Below are 21205 nucleotides of genomic sequence, written 5' to 3'. Positions count from 1 at the left end.
TCCTCCAGAGACATTCCGACATCTTAGTTAAAGCAGAGTTTAAGCCGTCCCAAAGTCAAGGATGGACGCATCACATCCAATAATATGTGTCCAGATACTTTTGAGTAGGCCGGCCGGAGTGGCCGAGCGGTTTTAGGCGCTGCAGTCTGGAACCGCGCGACCGCTACGGTCGCAGATTCGAATCCTGCCTCGGGCTTGGATGTGTGTGATGTCGTTAGGTTGGTTAGGTTTAAGTAGTTCTAAGTTCTAGGGGACTGATGACCTCAGAAGTTAAGTCCCATAGTGCTCAGAGCCATTTGAACCATTTGAACTTTTGAGTAGATAGAGTATTTGGGTTGTGTGGGGGTTGACGGGTGGCTGGTAGAAAGTACGAAGTTGCCGTCGTCGTCTCCCTCCATCCCCCCCCCCCTCCTCCTCTAGAATCCAGGCTTTAATCCATACCTGTTTCCAGAGCTTCAGTAGGGAAACTGGCCACCCCTGCTGGTGTCAGGCGGGGCATAGTGTCGTCTACTGTAGCAGCCAACGTCAAACAGGGGTAAGTATTACTTGGCAAGCACAGAAGTGGCTGAAAGTCGAAGCTACTGATAGAAACAATAGGGCCTTGAGGCGGATGCGGGCGGTAAAATCAAGATAACAGCGCCACTGATAAAATTTCAGATGAACACGTATCTATTGGAAGTTTACCATGTGAACTGCATGTGATAAATATTCACAGTAGAGCAGCTATTTCAAATCCATTTATTACATCATGTAGTACCTTGAAGCGGCGTTTGGAAACGCCGATAAAAACTTCTATCCTCCTGTGAAGCATGAATGGAGTTCAGTTATGCATTTGGGAGAGATGTCGCACAGTGGTTCTGCCCCACTAGTTGCTTCGCATGGGCATGTTACAAGGCGAGATTATGCCAGTGTACTAGGCGACAATCCTTAACAAACGCTGCACACTGTGACCTCTGATGAATGATTTGTTTACTGCGATTATAATGCTTCCATTGGCACTCTGCATTGTCCGAGACTGGTTTAATGATCATGATGATGGAGTCGAACGCATCGCATGGACTCCTCAGTTCGATCATGTCAATACGACAGAATGTTTGTGGGATTTTTCCTTCAAGAACAATTTCTGAAGTAGCGACCTGTTTTCAGGAGGAGTGAGTATATACCACTCTAACTTCTGAATCATTTGAATTAGGTCCTCCCTCGTTCCTCACCTCATACAAAATATAATTCCTGTAAAAGAAGAGTCAACACCTTCTGCCTGATTTTGCCTCTCCTGCGTGACGGCCTCTGCCCGGGGACTGGATGTTTGTGTGGGCTTCATCATTTCATCATCATCATTCTTGACAGCGGTTAGCTTGGACTGTGTACCAAAACTGGGCTGTGTAAAAATAGTGAACTTGTACAGGCACTGATGACCGCGCAGTTGAGCGCCCCACAAACCAAACATCATCATCATCATGATCCTGCGTAACGGAAAACATTGCTCCGTATTAGACGATGGATACGAAGATACTCAAGTATCACATGGTATGAGGAAGAATGAAGAAAAACCTGATATGGGATGATGAAAACTGATCCCACAATTAGAACATAATTCAGTTGCACTGTTAGCTGGTACTAAACTTTTCCTCTGTTATTGTATAATGAAATTATACTATTGATGACTGTAACCGAAGTGGGGACGATATAAAATGCAGAGTGCCAATGGCAAGAAAAGCTTTTCTGAAAAAGAAGTATTTGTTAAAATCAAATATGAATTTAAATGTTAGGAAATCTTTTGTGGACTGACGACCATAGCTGTTAAGTCCCATAGTGCTCAGAGCCATTTGAACTCTTTTGTGAAGATTTTTGTGTGGAGCATGACATTGTTCAGAAGTGAACTGTGGACGGTACCCCGTTCAGACAAGAAGACAATAGGTGCTTTTGAAATGTGGTGCTGCAGAGGAACGTTGAAAATTAGGTGAGTGGACCGAACAGTTAATGAAGACGTTCTGAATCCATTGGAGGAGAAAAGAAATTTATGGCATAACTTGACTAGAAGGAGAGATTGGTTGCTTGGACACATGCAGAAGACTCAAGGAATTGTCAATTGGGTACTGTAAGGAAGCCGGGCAGGAGGGGGTTCAAATGGTTCAAATGGCTCTGAGCACTATGGGACTTAACATCTGTGGTCATCAGTCCCCTAGAACTTAGAACTACTTAAACCTAACTAACCTAAGTACATCACACACATCCATGCCCGAGGCAGGATTCGAACCTGCGACCGTAGTGGTCGCGCGGTTCCAGATTGTAGCGCCTAGAACCGCTCGGCCACCACGGCCGGCGCAGGATGGGGGGGGGGGGGGGGCGACTATACATTGTAGAGGCAGATCAAGATTTGAATATTTTAAATAGGTTCATATGGATGTAGTTTGCGGTAGATATGCAGAGTTGAAGAGCCTTGCATAGGATAGACTAGCACCGAGAGCTGCATCAAATCAGTAATTGTTTTCTCGAGCGCATACGGACACCTGCGGGTATGAGAAAGATACACAGTGGATGTCAGACCTGCTTCCTTATATTAAGACTCTGCCTAAAGGCACCAGCGACGTAGGCACTCGGCCTTTCGCGACAGAAACGCCATCGTCTGACTAACGATGCGAGTCTCGTAGGCAGGTCACGGCTGCATTGCAGCAGCGCCCCTAGCGACGTTTCACCGAAACTGTGGCTTCTGTGACGTCATTGCTGACGTCAAGCACGATTACGTCATCGTCTGGTGTTCTGGGAAAGACGTCGATCGCGCGCTGCGTGGGTGTCTGTCGCGCCATTACAGACCGGGTGCCGATGCGATCGCCAAGACGGAGTGAAAGTGGGACGGGAAAATGAACGAAAAGGGAAAAAGAAGATGGCTAGCAGCAGTTTGTTGCGATCAATATGCAGCATGCGCTGGGGTACTCCTACACCGTGCTCCAACTCACAGATTTTGTGGTTTAGAAAGGGATCCGCGCTAGAGGCACTCAACGGATGCTTATTAATCACACACTACCTAATCTCTTAGTTAATATACAGTATTTAGTAAAGAATTAGTGTTGGGAAACCAACCTGAAATTAATAACTGCACGGTGAGTTATGAAATACTGCTGACTTCCTTATGCGTCTTCAAATTTTAGAACGTGTAATCAGTCAGACAAGAACTAATTTCTTAGCTATCACCAATTTGAATATTTACTCTCTCCTACAATAGGTATGGATGTAAAAAAACCTACGTAGTCCTCTGGCGTACGCCGATCTATCGATCTATTCGATTTCTCCTATTTTTTCAACTGCCGTATACAATATCATTTACCCATCCGTGTGCTGTCCTACTGGCTTTGACGTAACCGACATCTAGCTCCCCGCATATTTCGCGACAGCTTGGCTGTACACCATGCAGAACAACAATATTACGTCTGCACACTGGGTATTTACAGTTTCATTTGAAATTACTATATCTGTTATACTGTACAAAAACTTTTTTCCGATTGACGGCGCAAGTATTGCCATTATAACTGGGGCCATTTTTTATTATATTTATTTATTTATGAGGTGCTCTACATTAGAGTTACACTCTGGACACTTACCCAGTTTCACTTTTTTAGTCACAGAATATCAATGAAGTGATTGTTGGCTTATGGTTAAGTATTCTGAATAATATGTTCGTGTGGTGGCTCAGAAGTTTAAGAAGTTGATTCTAGAAAGACGACTGACAAAAACGAAATTCTCTTTTCGGCCACCAATATTTGGTAACGGGTGCTACTGGGAGAAGAACAAAACGAACATGCTTTACTCTAAAAATTTCCTTATTATGAGGTTTTGATGAAAAAAAGGAGTGGAAAAGGAGAGGAGTTGGAGATAAGTAAACTAAAATTCTATAGCTAATCACTGATCGTGATGTCACAACGATCAGAACAAGATGCGGGCAATCCATTCGTCTCTGCAGCTTCCTTGGCACTCTCAATTGGCCGCAGAACCCACAGTTTCACTCTGGGAGATTAATGCACATCTTGAGGTGGATAAAATTTGTATCCAATCAGATGGGGACTTAATCGAGAGGTTTACATTTCAAATACTTTTGTACTAACTAGGAGAATATTTCATATTGTACTCAGTGGCGGCTCGTAAACACACATTCACAGTTATCTCGTAAATATCTCGATTTCGGAGTCTTGTTTACCGAAACTTTTTTGTTTCTATTATCGTGTAATTCGTAACGACACGGTTGTTTCAAGGCATTAAAATATATTTAACACACATACTTTCACCACATAAAGACGCAGCATAATTTTTGTTCTTTGATTTGTCAGATTGATTTAATAACTTTATTCCTTGTTATTTGTACGATGTATGATCTTAGAAAAAATCTAAGTAACTTACGGAAATCAATGTTGTTCACATGTCAACGAGAACTCCATTGGTTAGGCCAAAGAGTTTATTTTTTAAAGGATAAGATAATATTAATCTTTGGCTCACAGTCGGTCTATGTGGAAGAAGCAGTATGCATGAATACGGATGTGTACATCACGTTGCTTGGAGGAAAACGTGTAGAATAATACGTTTCTAGTGGTATCTCGTGGGATGTCAGGAGAAGAGTTGGCACTATGAACTGTTAAACATCACTTTGTCACTTAAAGACTGAAGGGAAAAATGAGAAAATGTCAATGTGCCATTACACTCACGATATCCACGGCAACGATCCACGTCAATCGACATCTTCTTGCAGAATGCAGTTTCTGGATGACTCTCTTTCGTACTTGTTCTGACTCTGAATAATTTGCGGACAGCGTAAGGAATTTAGTTTAATTAATAATTTATTCAACAACCTGTTATCACAGAACAGCAGCAGTAATTGTTTGGTAAGATAAAGTTGACATAAGTATTATTTTGGTTCTAAATTTGAACAAAATAACTTCACGAAAAGCTTTTCTCATAACTCCAAAAAAAGCCATTGAAGTAGTATAGTAAGTGTCGTTAGCTGCACCATATCATTCGTGTAAATACTGATGTTGTTTAGTGCATAATTGTCCGCAGTCGTACAGTAGCTGATCGATCGGCACCGCTGACTGCCACGTGGAGGACCCGAGTTCGATTCCCGACGCTGCCAGGGCTTTTTCCTTGTTAGGAGGTTTGGTACGGGCTACACTCAGCGTTGTGAGACCGACTGAGCAGTTACTCGACAGGTCAAGAAAGCCGGCAACGACCGGGAGAGCGGTGTGCTACTCATGTGCCTCTCCATACCGCATCTAATGACGCCATTATCACAGGACGACGTGGTGGTCGGTCGGATCCGATTGTCCCATCTAGGGCCAGGGCGCGGAAATTCACTTATACCTTTAGTGCATGATTAGTACTGTAATTTTTGTAAATGAATGTGTAAGTGCTTATTTATTGATATTATGCCACAGTCGCTACACAGATCACATCATTCGCAGTACCTGCATCATTCTTCGCCGGCCGAAGTGGTCGTGCGGTTCTAGGCACTGCAGTCTGGAACCGCGAGACCGCTAACGGTCGCAGGTTCGAATCCTGTCTCGGGCATGGATGTGTGTGATGTCCTTAGGTTATTTCGGTTTAACTAGTTCTAAGTTCTAGGGGACTAATGACCTCAGAAGTTCAGTCCCATAGTGCTCAGAGGCACTTGAACCATTTTTTGCATCATTCTTCCAGTTATCGTCAATGTTTTATTTCTTCTTAATTTCAAATCCTCATTTTCGTCCACGTAAAATTAAGATATTATTACTACGCGTGCTTGAAACTTCTGTTGTAATATGGTGTTGGAGTCGGTCATTTGTCTCCATGAAAAGGAGTAATTAAATAGTAAATCCCGACGGGAATGTTAAAACTATTGCCGGTGTAAGTTTTCGCTATTAATTGTGACACAGTCTGCACGCCATGCATCATTAGCAATATTAACATCGACGTTGTCTCGTGAGCACCCCACATCCTTATAACAACATTGCGTTTCATCCTTCACAGAATGCGTACTCTGCCAGAAACTATTTTTCATAGTGGTGTATTTACAAACACCGTTCACCGGCCGCTGTGACCGAGCGGTTCTAGGCTCTTCAGTCCGGAACCGCGCTGCTGCTACGGTCGCAGGTTCGAATCCTGCCTCGGGCATGGATGTGTGTGATGTTCTTAGGTTAGTTAGGTTTAAGTAGTCTAGGGGACTGATGACCTCAGATGTTAAGTCTCATAGTGCTTAGGGCCATCTGCAAACACCGTTCATGTTATGTCAGTATGGCCATGTAAAACGCGCTCTCTAGCGATGTGGTAGTACCATTGTTCACAAGGTAAATGTCAAAGGCCGATCTTTCTGATTCCAAGGCAGTATTGACAGGCTCTGCAGAAGGTGAGTTCCGACAGAGGCCAGAGGGGGCGACTTCATATTGCGTCTTCAGAAGCCGGAGAGCCTAAGCTGCCCCTAAGCCGCAGATAGCGCAAGGCCGGATACCTCGTCAGTCACCTTTTCGCTGAATGTCTACTAAATGAAAATATTCTGCAACAGCGCGTAAAGATACGAGCGAACTAATTTTTCAATAACATTAATACACACACAAATTACAGGCCAAAGAAAATCGCTTCTTCGTCATCCTTTTCACGTCTCAGATCACACGCTTTTCAAACTTATAGACTTTTAGCAGATATGTAATCAAACTGGTAGACATGCGAGGAGAAAGAGGGATGAAGAAAATTTTTGTACTAGCATCTCGTCTCACCAAAGCCATTCCCGGTCTCACCTCTTATGTGCCAGAAGTCCTCCTATTTATCGCAACCTACCATAAATCGCTCTCGTTTTCGCTAATAATCCAATTTTTTCCTTCTCTCACATCTTCCTCCTGTTGAAGACAGTACGATATTAGAAACATAGCTGCAAATATTGTTTTAGAAAAGCACGATATTGTAGAGATAATGTGAGTGTAGTACGGCAGTTAATTGGAAAATGACGCGAATACATTAAAATACCGTCACACAGAAATTAAAATAAATCGAGGAAAAAAGAAAACAGGACAAATAAGGATCAACGGAAAGGTGCGATTAGGCTGTAGTTTTTTACCTACTTTATTGATTACGCACTTATAGGACATATTTATACAACAAAAATGTGAAATCAGCCAAGGAGTCAGATTAAGACCAGCACATACATGCATAATTTTCTACAATTGCCCGACGATCAAATGATTATGCAAAAGGAACGAAACTATCTTCAGCATGCAATACATCGCCTACATCAAATACGTAAGAAACACCACCCAAAATTATGTTTAAATTTCCGAAACGGCATTCGACGATAAACCGTTACAGTAGGTATCACCTTTTCAATTGATATATTGTAATACTGGAGTGCTTATGAGAAAGACATCCCAATAAATTAAATATGTGGCATAATACAAAAAACAATGGGTAGCAAAACAACGAAGTAGATAAGGCTAAAACTTTATAAAATAAAGGTTGCCGTTATAATAACATAGGGAAAAGAATGTGAACATTGACACAGTACGTCAAAAGAAGAATACAGTAGGCTTCAATGAAATTTTTAGAGAAAGCAGGAAGATGTACCCTCAGAGATCAAACTCACAAGAATGCTATAAGTGAATAAGTTAACAAATAATGCAACAATGAAAAAAATAGAGCAAAAATACATAAAACTGTGACGATGTATCAACAAAATGAAGATGAAATATACAACAGATTATTAATTATATAGGAATAGGAAAGAAATAGGTTATCTGGGAAACATATGGATTCAGTAAAGATTAAAAAGGATATTAATCGACTCCCTGAAGTGGAGAATAAGAACCTGAAGAAGGTATAAATAAAACAAACGGAAGATTTGGAAACGTAGCTCTACTACGCACATAATTACAGACTTTAATAGAGAAGTAACTGAACCGACAAACAAGTGGAGAGCTTCAAAGTCGGAAAAAAGTGCAGAAATACAGTTTTGTAGGCAGTGCAGACGCTTTATCTGCAAATTTATTCTTTAACACAACCACAACCTCAACGCAGATTCGGGTTACTTACGCAATTACAAATTCAATGGTAGTAGGCTCTGGGTTGCACACTTCTATATTAATAAGACGACGAATTTAATTCGCTTGCTTTTCGCTTGCTTTTGCTCTGGGCATACAGTGTGCGAGGACCAGAAATAACAAAACTACGGAGAGACGCCCTCTCGATCTCAGTTGGTTGCAGTGCTTGGTAGCCTCGGTTTGTGGAAGTGTATTCCACACTTTAGTTCGTGACCAGCAGTCGCGCAGTAGTGGAAGTACCAGCCATTCTGCGATTCATATGTTTCTTTCCACTGCCTAAAAACCAACTATACACAGCTGCGGTCGGCCGGTGTGGTCGAGCGGTTCTAGGCGCTTCAGTCTGGAACCGCACGACCGCTACGGTCGCAGGTTTGAATCCTGCTTCGGGCATGGATTTTGTGATGTTCTTAGGTTAGTTGGGTTTAAGTAGTTCTAACTTCTAGGGGACTGATGACCTTAGATGCTAAGTCCCATAGTGCTCAGAGCCATTTGAACCATTTGAACACAGTTCCGCTCAGTTTTTACCATATCATTCGAGGTAGAACGCTCATAATAAAGTTGACCGTGTTTAAGAAGCGATTATTTGGTTTGCACTGCAAGAGATGAGCCTCACGGTTTTATTAATGTTAAAGTGGCGGTCTTTGTCGTGCTAGGCTATCCGTGTGCTTGCAACGTGTTTCCACTTACAGCTTTTTTCGTAACTGGAGGTCATCTTTGTTAAGCTGCATCAGAACTGTCTCTAGGGACTGGAATGGTTATCGTTACTTTTGTTCGTATATTATGTCTCTCCATGTGCTTGTGGCTTGCCGGATCGCCTGTGTAGCCCGAAATTGTGGACTGGCTACCTAACACGTATTTGTATCGAGACTGCCTCTCATTTCAGAGCGTTTATGAAAATATGTCTACCTTTCTTTTAGCTGCCTGTTACTGGTCTGCAGTCTCTCCCTGTTCTCTTCATTAACCGGTTAATTTCAATCAGCAATTGAAATCACTGCAGTACGACAAGAAGAATCCAACACTTTCACGGTCCAGAGAGCAACTGGCCTTCAGGTGAGGTTCTTCTGATCTGGTGGTAGGGAAGACGGTAACAGGCAGAACTCACTTATTTCTTTCATTTCGATATCTCCGAAGCCAAAAGAAACGAGCAAGCTGCAGTGCGATCCTGCACTCTTCTCCGCATCTTCTACTGAAACACTTCTGTCTCAGTTCATTCTATCTGTTGCAGCGAGCCTGTTAGAGCTTTTTCCTTTCCATATAGTCTGTGTCTTATAGGTACTAGTGTTGCGTGTGGTGTTATATTTTCCCAGATTGGTTACCTCGTAGCTTGTTAAACCATAGCAGTCGTTTCTTATCTCATATGTTGTTACTTGCATTTCTCCTAATCCTCAGTAAAATTCTGCGCTACGTAGCGTACCCATACAACTCTTTCAAAGACGACGACATAATAATCATACCATATATTCAACACAAATGGCATCTGAGCACTATGGGACTTTGAGATGATCAGTCCCCTAGAACTTAGAACTACTTAAACCTAACTAACCTAAGGACATTACACACGCCCATGCTCGAGGCAGGATTCGAACCTGCGACCGGCTTTTTAACACATTCTCGGAAAGTAGCATGGTCGCGCGTCTTCATGACCACCATCATATCACATAGTTTTTCTATTACCTTTAGTGTTATGATGGACCATTATGATCGTAGTGCCACTGGAATCTGAGAAATGACTTTCCACCAGCCGTGAGCGGCGCTCCTGCCTGACTTGGTGTTTTCAAAGGGCTTTCTCGCTGATGTGTGATTTTGGGAAGTGTAGGAATTTGACAAATATATAGAAATACCGCGAGAAATTCATGCTTCAAAGTAAATCCAGACTCTAGCCGAGTTGTAGGTTGCGCTGTTGTACGCGGTGCATTCAAGTTCTAAGGCCTCCGATTTTTTTTCTAATTAACTACTCACCCGACATCGATGAAACTGGCGTTACTTCTCGACGTAATCGACCTGCACACGTACACATTTTTCACAACGCTGACGCCATGATTCTATGGCAGCGGCGAAGGCTTCTTTAGGAGTCTGTTTTGACCACTGGAAAATCGCTGAGGCAATAGCAACACGGCTGGTGAATGTGCGGCCACGGAGAGTGTCTTTCATTGTTGGAAAAAGCCAAAAGTCACTAGGAGCCAGGTCAGGTGAGTAGGGAGCATGAGGGATCACTTCAAAGTTGTTATCACGAAGAAACTGTTCGCAACGTTAGCTCGATGTGCGGGTGCGTTGTCTCGGTGAAACAGCACACGCGCAGCCCTTCCCGGGCGTTTTTGTTGCAGTGCAGGAAGGAATTTGTTCTTCAAAACATTTTCGTAGGATGCACCTGTTACCGTAGTGCCCTTTGGAACGCAATGGATAAGGATTACGCCCTCGCTGACCCAGAACATGGACACCATCATTTTTTCAGCACTGGCGGTTACCCGAAATTTTTTTGGTAACGGTGAATCTGTGTGCTTCCATTGAGCTGACTGGCGCTTTGTTTCTGGATTGAAAAATGGCATCCACGTCTCATCCATTGTCACAACCGACGAAAGGAAACTCCCATTCATGCTGTCGTTGCACGTCAACATTGCTTGGCAACATGCCACACGGACAGCCGTGTGGTCGTCCGTCAGCATTCGTGGCACCCACCTGGATGACACTTTTCGCATTTTCAGGTCGTCATGCAGGATTGTGTGCACAGAACCCACAGAAATGCCAACTCTGGAGGCGATCTGTTCAACAGCCATTCGGCGATCCCCCAAAACAATTCTCTCCACTTTCTCGATAATGTCGTCAGACCGGCTTTTGCAAGCCCAAAGTTGTTTCGGTTTGTTGTCACACGATGTTCTGCCTTCATTAAACTGTCGCACCCACGAACGCACTTTCGACACATCCATAACTCCATCACCACATGTCTCTTTCAACTGTCGATGAATTTCAATTGGTTTCACACCACGCAAATTCAGAAAACGAATGATTGCACGCTGTTCAACTAAGGAAAACGTCGCCATTTTGAGTATTTAAAACAGTTCTCATTCTCGCGGCTGGCGGTAAAATTCCATCTACCGTACGGTGCTGCCATCTCTGGGACGTATTGACAGTGAACGCGGCCTCATTTTAAAACAATGTGCATGTTTCTATCTCTTTCCAGTCCGGAGAAAAAAAATCGGAGGCCTTAGAACTTGAATGCACCTTGTATTTGATCACAAACGGAATCTGTGCAATATCCTCAATACGTTGCAAGTGTCAGTCAAGCTCTGGAAAGCGTTATGTGTAATTGTGAGCGCATTATGTCGGAAATAAGTGATTTCAAACGTAGATAAATTGTTGGTGCTCGTTGTTGTTGTTGTGGTCTTCAGTCCAGAGACTGGTTTGATGCAGCTCTCCATGCTACTCTATCCTGTGCAAGCTTCTTCATCTCCCAGTATCTACTGCAACCTATATCCTTCTGAATCTGCTTAGTGTATTCATTTCTTGGCCTCCCTGTACGACTTTTACCCTCCACGTTGCCCTGCAATACTAAATTGGTGATCCCTTGATGCCTGAGAGCATGTCCTACCAAGCGATCCCTTCTTCCAGTGAAGTTGTGCCACAAATTTCTCTTCTCCCCTGTTCTATTCAATACCTCCTCATTAGGTATGTGATCTACCCATCTGATCTTCAGCATTCTTCTGTAGCACCACATTTCTAAAGCTTCTGTTCTCTTCTTGTCTAAACTACTTATCGTCCACGTTTCACTTCCATACATGGCTACACTCCATACATCCATGGTGCTCGTATGGTGGGTGTTTTTGTAGCCAACGTAGGCGAAGTGTTTGGTGCTTCAAGAGGCACCGTATCGAAGATTTACACCGCATGCACGAAAACGGAAAAACATTATTCTTTAAGTCACAACGAGGACGAAAGTGTGTGTTGAGTGATCGTGATGGGCGGTTATTGAAGAGGATTGTGACGAAAGATAAGAGAACTATGGCTGCAAAAGTCTCTGTGGAACTGGATGTCGCACTCACGAATACTGTCAGCGCTAAAACAATACGAAAGGAGCTATTTAATGCAAAGCGAGCTGGAATTCCAAAACCACACACCAGTGATGCAAATGCCAGTAATAGGAAAACGAGGTGCTGAAGCCATAAAACCTAATGAATCTTGTTGCCCACTGTTTCCAACTTCTAGCCGAGTTTACGTCTTAAGAGTGAAACAGGTTGGGGGTTCGGTGATGATTTGGTCAGCCATATTGTGTTATTCCACGGGCTTGTGGTTACTCTGCAAGGTCGTATTGTTGTCAATGATAAGTGATTATTAATATTCTGGTTGGTCAGGTCCGTCGCATGATATTATGTTTGCACCCCAATGGTTCTACATCTACATCTACATCCATACTCCGCAAGCCACCTGACGGTGTGTGGCGGAGGGTACCTTGCGTACCTCTATCGGTTCTCCCTTCTATTCCAGTCTCGTATTGTTCGTGGAAAGAAGGATTGTCGGTATGCCTCTGTGTGGGCTCTAATCTCTCTGATTTTATCCTCATGGTCTCTTCGCGAGATATACGTAGGAGGGAGCAATATACTGCTTGACTCTTCGGTGAAGGTATGTTCTTGAAACTTTGACAAAAGCCCGTACCGAGCTACTGAGCGTCTCTCCTGCAGAGTCTTCCACTGGAGTTAATCTATCATCTCCGTAAAGCTTTCGCGATTACTAAATTATCCTGTAACGAAGCGCGCTGCTCTCCGTTGGATCTTCTCTATATCTTCTATCAACCCTATCTGGTACGGATCCCACACTGCTGAGCAGTATTCAAGCAGTGGGCGAGCAAGCGTACTGTAACCTACTTCCTTTGTTTTCGGATTGCATTTCCTTAGGATTCTTCCAATGATCTTCTCTATATCTTCTATCAACCCTATCTGGTACGGATCCCACACTGCTGAGCAGTATTCAAGCAGTGGGCGAGCAAGCGTACTGTAACCTACTTCCTTTGTTTTCGGATTGCATTTCCTTAGGATTCTTCCAATGAATCTCAGTCTGGCATCTGCTTTACCGACGATCAACATTATATGATCATTCCATTTTAAATCACTCCTAATGCGTACTCCCAGATAATTTATGGTATTAACTGCTTCCAGTTGCTGACCTGCTATTTATGATAAGGGATCTATCTTTCTATGTATTCGCAGCACATTACACTTGTCTACATTGAGATTCAATTGCCATTCCCTGCACCATGCGTCAATTCGCTGCAGATCCTCCTGCATTTCAGTACAATTTTCCATTGTTACAACCTCTCGATACACCACAGCATCATCTGCAAAAAGCCTCAGTGAACTTCCGATGTCATCCACCAGGTCATTTATGTATATTGTGAATAGCAACGGTCCTATGACACTCCCCTGCGGCACACCTGAAATCACTCTTACTTCGGAGGACTTCTCTCCATTGAGAATGACATGCTGCGTCCTGTTATCTAGGAACTCCTCAATCCAATCACACAATTGGTCAGACAGTCCATATGCTCTTACTTTGTTCATTAAACGACTGTGGGGAACTGTATCGAACGCCTTGCGGAAGTCAAGAAACACGGCATCTACCTGTGAACCCGTGTCTATGGCCCTCTGAGTCTCGTGGACGAATAACGCGAGCTGGGTTTCACATGACCGTCTTTTTCGAAACCCATGCTGATTCCTACAGAGTAGATTTCTAGTCTCCAAAAAAGTCATTATACTCGAACACAATACGTGTTCCAAAATTCTACAACTGATCGACGTTAGAGATATAGGTCTATAGTTCTGCACATCTGTTCGACGTCCCTTCTTGAAAACGGGGATGACCTGTGCCCTTTTCCAATCCTTTGGAACGCTACGCTCTTCTAGAGACCTACGGTACACCGCTGCAAGAAGGGGGGCAAGTTCCTTCGCGTACTCTGTGTAAAATTGAACTGGTATCCCATCAGGTCCAGAGGCCTTTCCTCTTTTGAGCGATTTTAATTGTTTCTCTATCCCTCTGTCGTCTATTTCGATATCTACCATTTTGTCATCTGTGCGACAATCTAGAGAAGGAACTACTGTGCAATCTTCCTCTGTGAAACAACTTTGGAAAAAGACATTTAGTATTTCGGCCTTTAGTCCGTCATCCTCTGTTTCAGTACCATCTCGGTCACAGAGTGTCTGGACATTTTGTTTTGATCCACCTACCGCTTTGACATAAGACCAAAATTTCTTAGGATTTTCTGCCAAGTCAGTACATAGAACTTTACTTTCGAATTCATTGAACGCCTCTCGCATAGCCCTCCTCACACTACATTTCGCTTCGCGTAATTTTTGTTTGTCTGCAAGGCTTTGGCTATGTTTATGTTTGCTGTGAAGTTCCCTTTGCTTCCGCAGCAGTTTTCTAACTCGGTTGTTGTACCACGGTGGCTCTTTTCCATCTCTTACGATCTTGCTTGGCACATACTCATCTAACGCATTATGTACGACGGTTTTGAACTTTGTCCACTGATCCTCAACACTATCTGTACTTGAGACAAAACTTTTGTGTTGAGCCGTCAGGGACTCTGAAATCTGCTTTTTGTCACTTTTTCTAAACAGAAAAATCTTCCTACCCTTTTTAATATTGAAACGTCCCCTTTGAACAATTTATACACGACTGTGCTTAAACTGACACACAATAACTTTTAGCGCAACGCAATCTGACTTTCAAAAATCCCTACAAAAGAATGGCCCTGACTAACATTAACCTATACCTTTCACAAATCACTTACCTCGCAAAAATGTTCATTACTCAAACTACTGCAATACAGCGAGCGCCACTACTGCCAGCTAAATAAAAGATTCAAACTACTGAAGGCACTAACTACTGATAGGGATAGTTAGCAAATGAAAGATTTTAATAGAGAACAAACAATGTATTTACCTTAATAGTCATAATATATATATCAGTTCATGACAAATTACAAAACTCCGCCATCTCTCTCCCCACATCCACCACTGCTGGCGGCTCACCTCCAACTGCGCAACGCTACGCGCTGTTCACATCCAGCTGCCGCTGCCCAACACTACAATGGCAGACAACAATGCAAACTAGCCACAGACTGCACACAGCACAGCCAGTGATTTTCATATAGAGCGCTACGTAACGTTACCAATAAGAAAACATAAACAGCCTACTTACATAAAGAAAACATAAACAGCCTACTTACAATATTCCTATTTACGGCTGAAATCATCGATGCCGTAACCGCTCTATGATCGCTGATTCCCTGTTCTGCGTTAACTTTTTCAAATAGTTCGGGTCTGTTTGTCACCAGAAGGTCTAATATGTTATCGCCACGGGTCGGTTCTCTGTTTAACTGCTCAAGGTAGTTTTCAGGTAAAGCACTTAAAAAAATTTCACTGGATTCTTTGTCCCTGCCACCCGTTATGAACGTCTGTGTCTCCCAGTCTATATGCAGCAAATTAAAATCTCCACCCAGAACTATAACATGGTGGGGAAATCTACTCGAAATATTTTCCAAATTATCCTTCAGGTGCTCAGCCACAACAGCTGGTGAGCCAGGGGGCCTATAGAGACATCCAATTACCATGTCTGAGCCTGCTTTAACCGTGACCTTCACCCAAATTATTTCACATTTCGGATCTCCGTCAATTTCCTTCGATACTATTGCACTTCTTATCGCTATACTGTGTTCCTAAGGGACAGTTCCCCGGTTTCCAATACTTTCACCAGGACTGGTTTTGTGAGCACGATGATCAATTGTCGCATTTCTTCTGGCCATCACAGTCAGCAGATCTCAATATTACTGAGTTCCTAAGGGACAGTTCCCCGGTTTCCAATACTTTCAGCACGACTGGTTTTGTGAGCACGATGATCAATTGTCGCATTTCTCCTGGCCATCACAGTCAGCAGATCTCAATATTACTGAGCCTTTGTGGTCTACTTTGGAGAGGAGGGTGCGTGATCGCTGTCCATCTCTATCTTCGTTATCTGAAATTTCCACGATTTTGCAGGAAAAGTGATGTAAGATTCCCTTGAAATCAATAAAGGACGTGTATTTATCCATTCCAAGATGACTGGAGGCTTTTCTCAATTCCAACGGTTTCCTACACCCCATTAGGCACGGTAATGTGTTGTGCTTTTGATGTTTCCATATCTCCGTCCACCTCTCTAGCGATAAGACGTGTGTCAGTTATTACACCCTCGCCGTTATTATTCAGCGTTCTGACCCTTAGTATTTCACGTACTTCGTTTTCGTTTCCGACATGCTAGTGGAAGAATTTTGCCTAAGTTTTCTTCATAACCTAACACGTGGTCGATCACAAGTTTTTGAAGGCGGGCGATGATTTTTGTACTTGTTTCCTCCTTCGTGGTCTGTGGCACTCTACTCACATCGACTGAAGCTATATTTGTATTTTCATACAGTTAACCCTTGTACAACCACAAACCGTCGTCCTCTCTGGCGTGTGTTTTGAACAAGACGTGTCTCTTGCGAGGCATGCTATTTGTGGCTTATTACCTGCGCCGCTTTTTATGGTTTTGGAGATGTCTCTGATGCGTCTTTTCTTGTTGCTTGTAAGATTCTCACACAAGTGGTGAAAAGTGAATTAACTCTTGATTCGTATTTTTATTTTACGGCTCGGAAAATACAAAGTGGCATCCAAGCTTTACCACCCGGATTCAGTTGAGATTATTTAGAAGGGACAACAGCTGTAATACAAATTTGTTAAAAATTAATTAAATAAGAATAAACTTTATTTACGTTACTTTGATAATCAAGAAAATTGTCAAAAATGTTGGAGGATATTTGCATTCATTTTTTTTTGTAGAAATCCTGAAAACAAGAAAAGATGCATCAGTTAACACCTACAAAATAATGAAGAAACCCTGTGATGGTAATAAGTCAGAAACAGCATGCATCACCAGAGACAGGTCTATAGGGTTCTAAGGACGTGCCGCAGTGGATGAAAGTTGGTTGTTGTGCAAAGTTTAGCAGTAAGAAAATCCAAGGACGGACTCTGTGGATGTACGTAGAACGCCATAAACCAACAAAGAAGAAACAAGAACACAAAACGTAGTAACCATTTCAGACAACATGTGATTGGTAACGTTCAGGTTGTGAAGAAAATTTATGCAGAACTCTTCCATTAGCATGCTGGAAACGAAAACATGCCACCTGAAATACAGCAAGTCATAACGCAGAATAACCATCGTCTCTTTTCACGAAGTTCAACAAATACGAAAGTTGTACTTCAAACAGTTAACAATTGTTAAGTCTTCCTGGATTTTATTTCAAAAGTCAAAAGCATTCATATGACTTAGCTTAGATCTAATTCTGTTATTCTTTTTGATCTTCCCGAAATTTACTCCGCCGGCCGGAGTGGCCGAGCGGTTCTGGGCGCTTCAGTCTGGAACCGCGCGACCGTTACGGTCGCAGGTTCGAATCGTGCCTCGGGCATGGATGTGTGTGATGTCCTTAGGTTAGTTAGATTTAAGTTGTTCTGAGTTCTAGGGGACTGATGACCTCAGATGTTAAACCCCATAGTGCTGAAAGCCATTTTGAAATTTACTTCATTTCTTCTGCTAAACTATAGAATTGTAAACCGTGTCACTGCATTACAATCTTTTTAGTGTGCGCTACATATCGCAATGTTAGACTGAAGTAATAATTTTATTCCTCTGGACATTACGAGAAGCTATAGTAACCTATACATCATTTAACCGTAAGTGACATTGAACCGGGCAAGAAAATACCTGTATTGAAGGACCAGTGGTCTGCCGCTTGTTGACTAATGGTCACAGGCTTGTGTGATTGATTTAGGACTGCACCAGGAAAAGTTGAAACTCTGAGCTGGCAGACACTCGAAGAAATGTGTCTAATACCTTGTGATCAAATGTGTAGGAAACTAGAAAAATACGTTCTTAATGCACAGTCTACATAAGACCGTATCTGTACCTCACTGTCAAGAGGAGCGCGTAGGTTCAATTGGCGGTACTGTCAGGATTTTTCCGTAGTTGGAGAAATAGAAAGGGATGCACTGAGCCTTGTGATGCCAATTGAGGAGCTACTTCAAAGCGAAGTAGTGGCTCGAAAGTTTAGAAAGTTAGTAATGGCTAAGAGAGAGGTGCACTCACCCCATGTATCTCCATAGAGTATGCAAATGACGCCGTTGCAGAAGACGGCGCATCGGGCGGCCGACATCCACGGTTCTCAGTGCCAGAACGAGGAGTAAATAAAATATTCTCTTCGATCTTTACGACACGCTCCAACAGAGATCGTCCGGCTGGTATAAGGTTAACAACAGCACATAGGGGAGCATATAAACAAGTCATTCTTCACGACGGGGCAGTGGACGGGTGGGTGGTGTTCGAGATACTCGTAAGACCAAACGTTCACTCGTGAGCCGCCAACTAGACTGACGAACCAAAACATTATGTCCACCGCCAGACTGAATCCCGGCACGTGACACCGTAAGCAAGGTGCAGAAGCAGAGTAGAAACGAATGTGGAACCATTCTAGCGACGATACGGGCCTCAAATGGGAAAATCCACTGATATGAGCAGGTTTGACGAAGGGTAGAATGCTATGGCCCGGCGCCTGGGAACGAATACCTTAGAAATCGTGAGGATGGTCAGCTTTCCGCGTGCTTCTCTCGTGAGTATCAATGTAAAGTGGTTGAAGTATGGTGAAATCACGGGTAGGCAACAAGGTGTTGTACGGCCACGTCTCAGGTGGCATTCGGATGTTTGCCCACTCCGTAAAGCAGGATGGGCCGAATCTTTGCCAGATTTGACAACAGAGTGCAATGTTGGTGCAGGCACAAGTTTTTCGAAGTGCACCATTCCTCACACATCGCTGAACATGGGGCACTGCAGAAGATGACCCTACGTGGTTCCGTGTTAATCCAACGACAACGATAATTACAATTGCAGTTGGCATGGGATCACCGATACTGGACTGTGGATCAATGCAATCATGTTTTATGTTACACCAGATCGTCGGTTGTGCCCAGACACAACATCTCCTCAGATGAACAGCTGCTTGAAACATGCACTGTGACACAGATTCAGGCTGGTTGTAGGAGTATTATACTATACCTTCATGCCTGATGTCTCCGCCGACAGCGAAAGCATCTGTCAGTTGACCAGAATCGTGCTACACTGGTTTGAGGATCATGGTAGTGAACTTATGTTCACGTGTTCGCCGCCAAATTCTCCTGATGCAGACCCTATGGAACACGTCTGGGACGCTATCGGGCACCAGCTCCTCAACTACAAGCCACTCGCCCATAATGTACAGGAGTGCGTAACCCGTGCTTAGACACTTGGTGTCATACACACACACTACAATGTACAACCACTGAAGTGCCAAATGAATAACCGTGAGAGGTAGCTCAGAAGTCTGTGTTTCCTGTGACCTAAGTCACCAGCAGACGCATCTCCTAGCATCAGAGAAGCAGAAAGTGACTGCTGTTGTGGACGAACCAGCTTCATCCCCACGTATCTTCCACCAATCGATCTGCTGCAACCAGTAGGATTTCACCAAATTACAATACTTCGAGGGAGGGTATACGCGACCAGCACCATTGTGTTGCCAAGCAGCAAGATCCTGGAACATCATGATCCAGGCATCGATCCAGTAACAAGCTCCTGATGCCTCTGTCATCAAGGGGGTAAACTAGCACGTGTACGTAATTACGCAGAGCGTTTTCCCTCTGATTACCAGCCAACGAGTTTCGTCGTAGACTTGTTTTCTATACCGCAACCACATTTCCACAACAAACTTCGGCCTATTAGCTATTAGGCACATGCAGGAACACATATCAGCTAGAATTAACCCTCGCGTACAGTCTCAAAAAGTCGGGAAATCATCAGATGGAGATGAAAAAACTAAGAGGAGACTGTGCATCATCCAGGAGCGGAGCGTAGGTGGACGGGGATAATGACCCACACAAACATTTTACTAAAGATATTTATATTTTTACGTATTTTAATTTATAAACGTATCAGATAACTTACGTAAAATGCAATATCGTCTCGGAAATAGCCGAGTCGATTGATTGCCAACCTAAGTGATTGTAGAACACATTTCAGCTCATAAGAAAAGGCCCCAAAAGTTAAGCTTACCAGACCAACAGCCAATAACAAGTCCAGTGCGGTTCGTGAGTCGACAGGTAGATCCGCAAAACCAGAGGAAGTCGAGAGAAGGCAGGATAGAAAGGAAAAGATACTCCACTAAGAAAAAATCATAGCGAGAGTGATTGTCATACTTAAGTCAGATATAGTCTGTCGATTTTTGTTCACAGTCCTGAATCTACGTGAAATACTGATTATGGTAAGTGCACACTTCGATAAATTATGAATTTCTGAAAGTCCAGCCGCGTGGGGTAGAAGAGCGGTCTCGGGCGCCTTGCCACGGTTCGCGCGGCTCCTCCCGTTGGAGGTTCGAGTCCTCCCTCGGGCATGGGTGTGTGTTGTCCTTAGCGTAAGTTAGTTTAAGTTAGAGTAAGTAGTGTGTAAGCCTAGGGAGCGATGACCTCAAAAGTTTGGTCCCATAGGAGCTTACCGCAAATTAAAATTAAAAGTCCTCAAAGAGTGTTGCTATTATAGTTCTTAAAAGAATTGCGTGTCATACGTACGTCTCAAATTATAAATTTTTTATTCAGATGATGTACATTATCTGGCCCTTGTGTAAAGTGGAATTGACGACTAGATGTCGCCAGAAGCGGACCTGTCAGTATAAAAGGAGGTGGGGAGCACTGTGTCGTCAGTAGAGAAGCAGTGACAGCAGAACATATCTGTCGGGAGAATTCACTGACTCCGAATGCAGACTAGTCATTGGATGTCACCTGAGTAATAAATCCACCAGGGACATTTCAATCCTTCTAAAGCTGCAGACTGTTGGTGATGTGACTGTAAAGTGGAGACGCAAAGGAAGAACTACAGCTAAACGACTGTGCGCAAGGAGTTAAAAACGACTGGGTACGGTGGTCGTGTAGCTCCTCGTAAGCCACATCTTTCCGTAACCAGTGCTGAGCGACGCTTGAGGTGGCGTCGAGAGCGACGACAATGGACGCTGGATGAGTGCAGACGAGTGATCTGAAGTGAGGAACAACGTTATGTGCTGTGGCAGTCCGACGGAAAAG

Source organism: Schistocerca cancellata, chromosome 8, assembly GCF_023864275.1.
Source record: "Schistocerca cancellata isolate TAMUIC-IGC-003103 chromosome 8, iqSchCanc2.1, whole genome shotgun sequence".
NCBI classification, from domain to species: Eukaryota; Metazoa; Arthropoda; class Insecta; order Orthoptera; family Acrididae; genus Schistocerca; species Schistocerca cancellata.
This window is presented reverse-complemented; position numbering follows the sequence as displayed.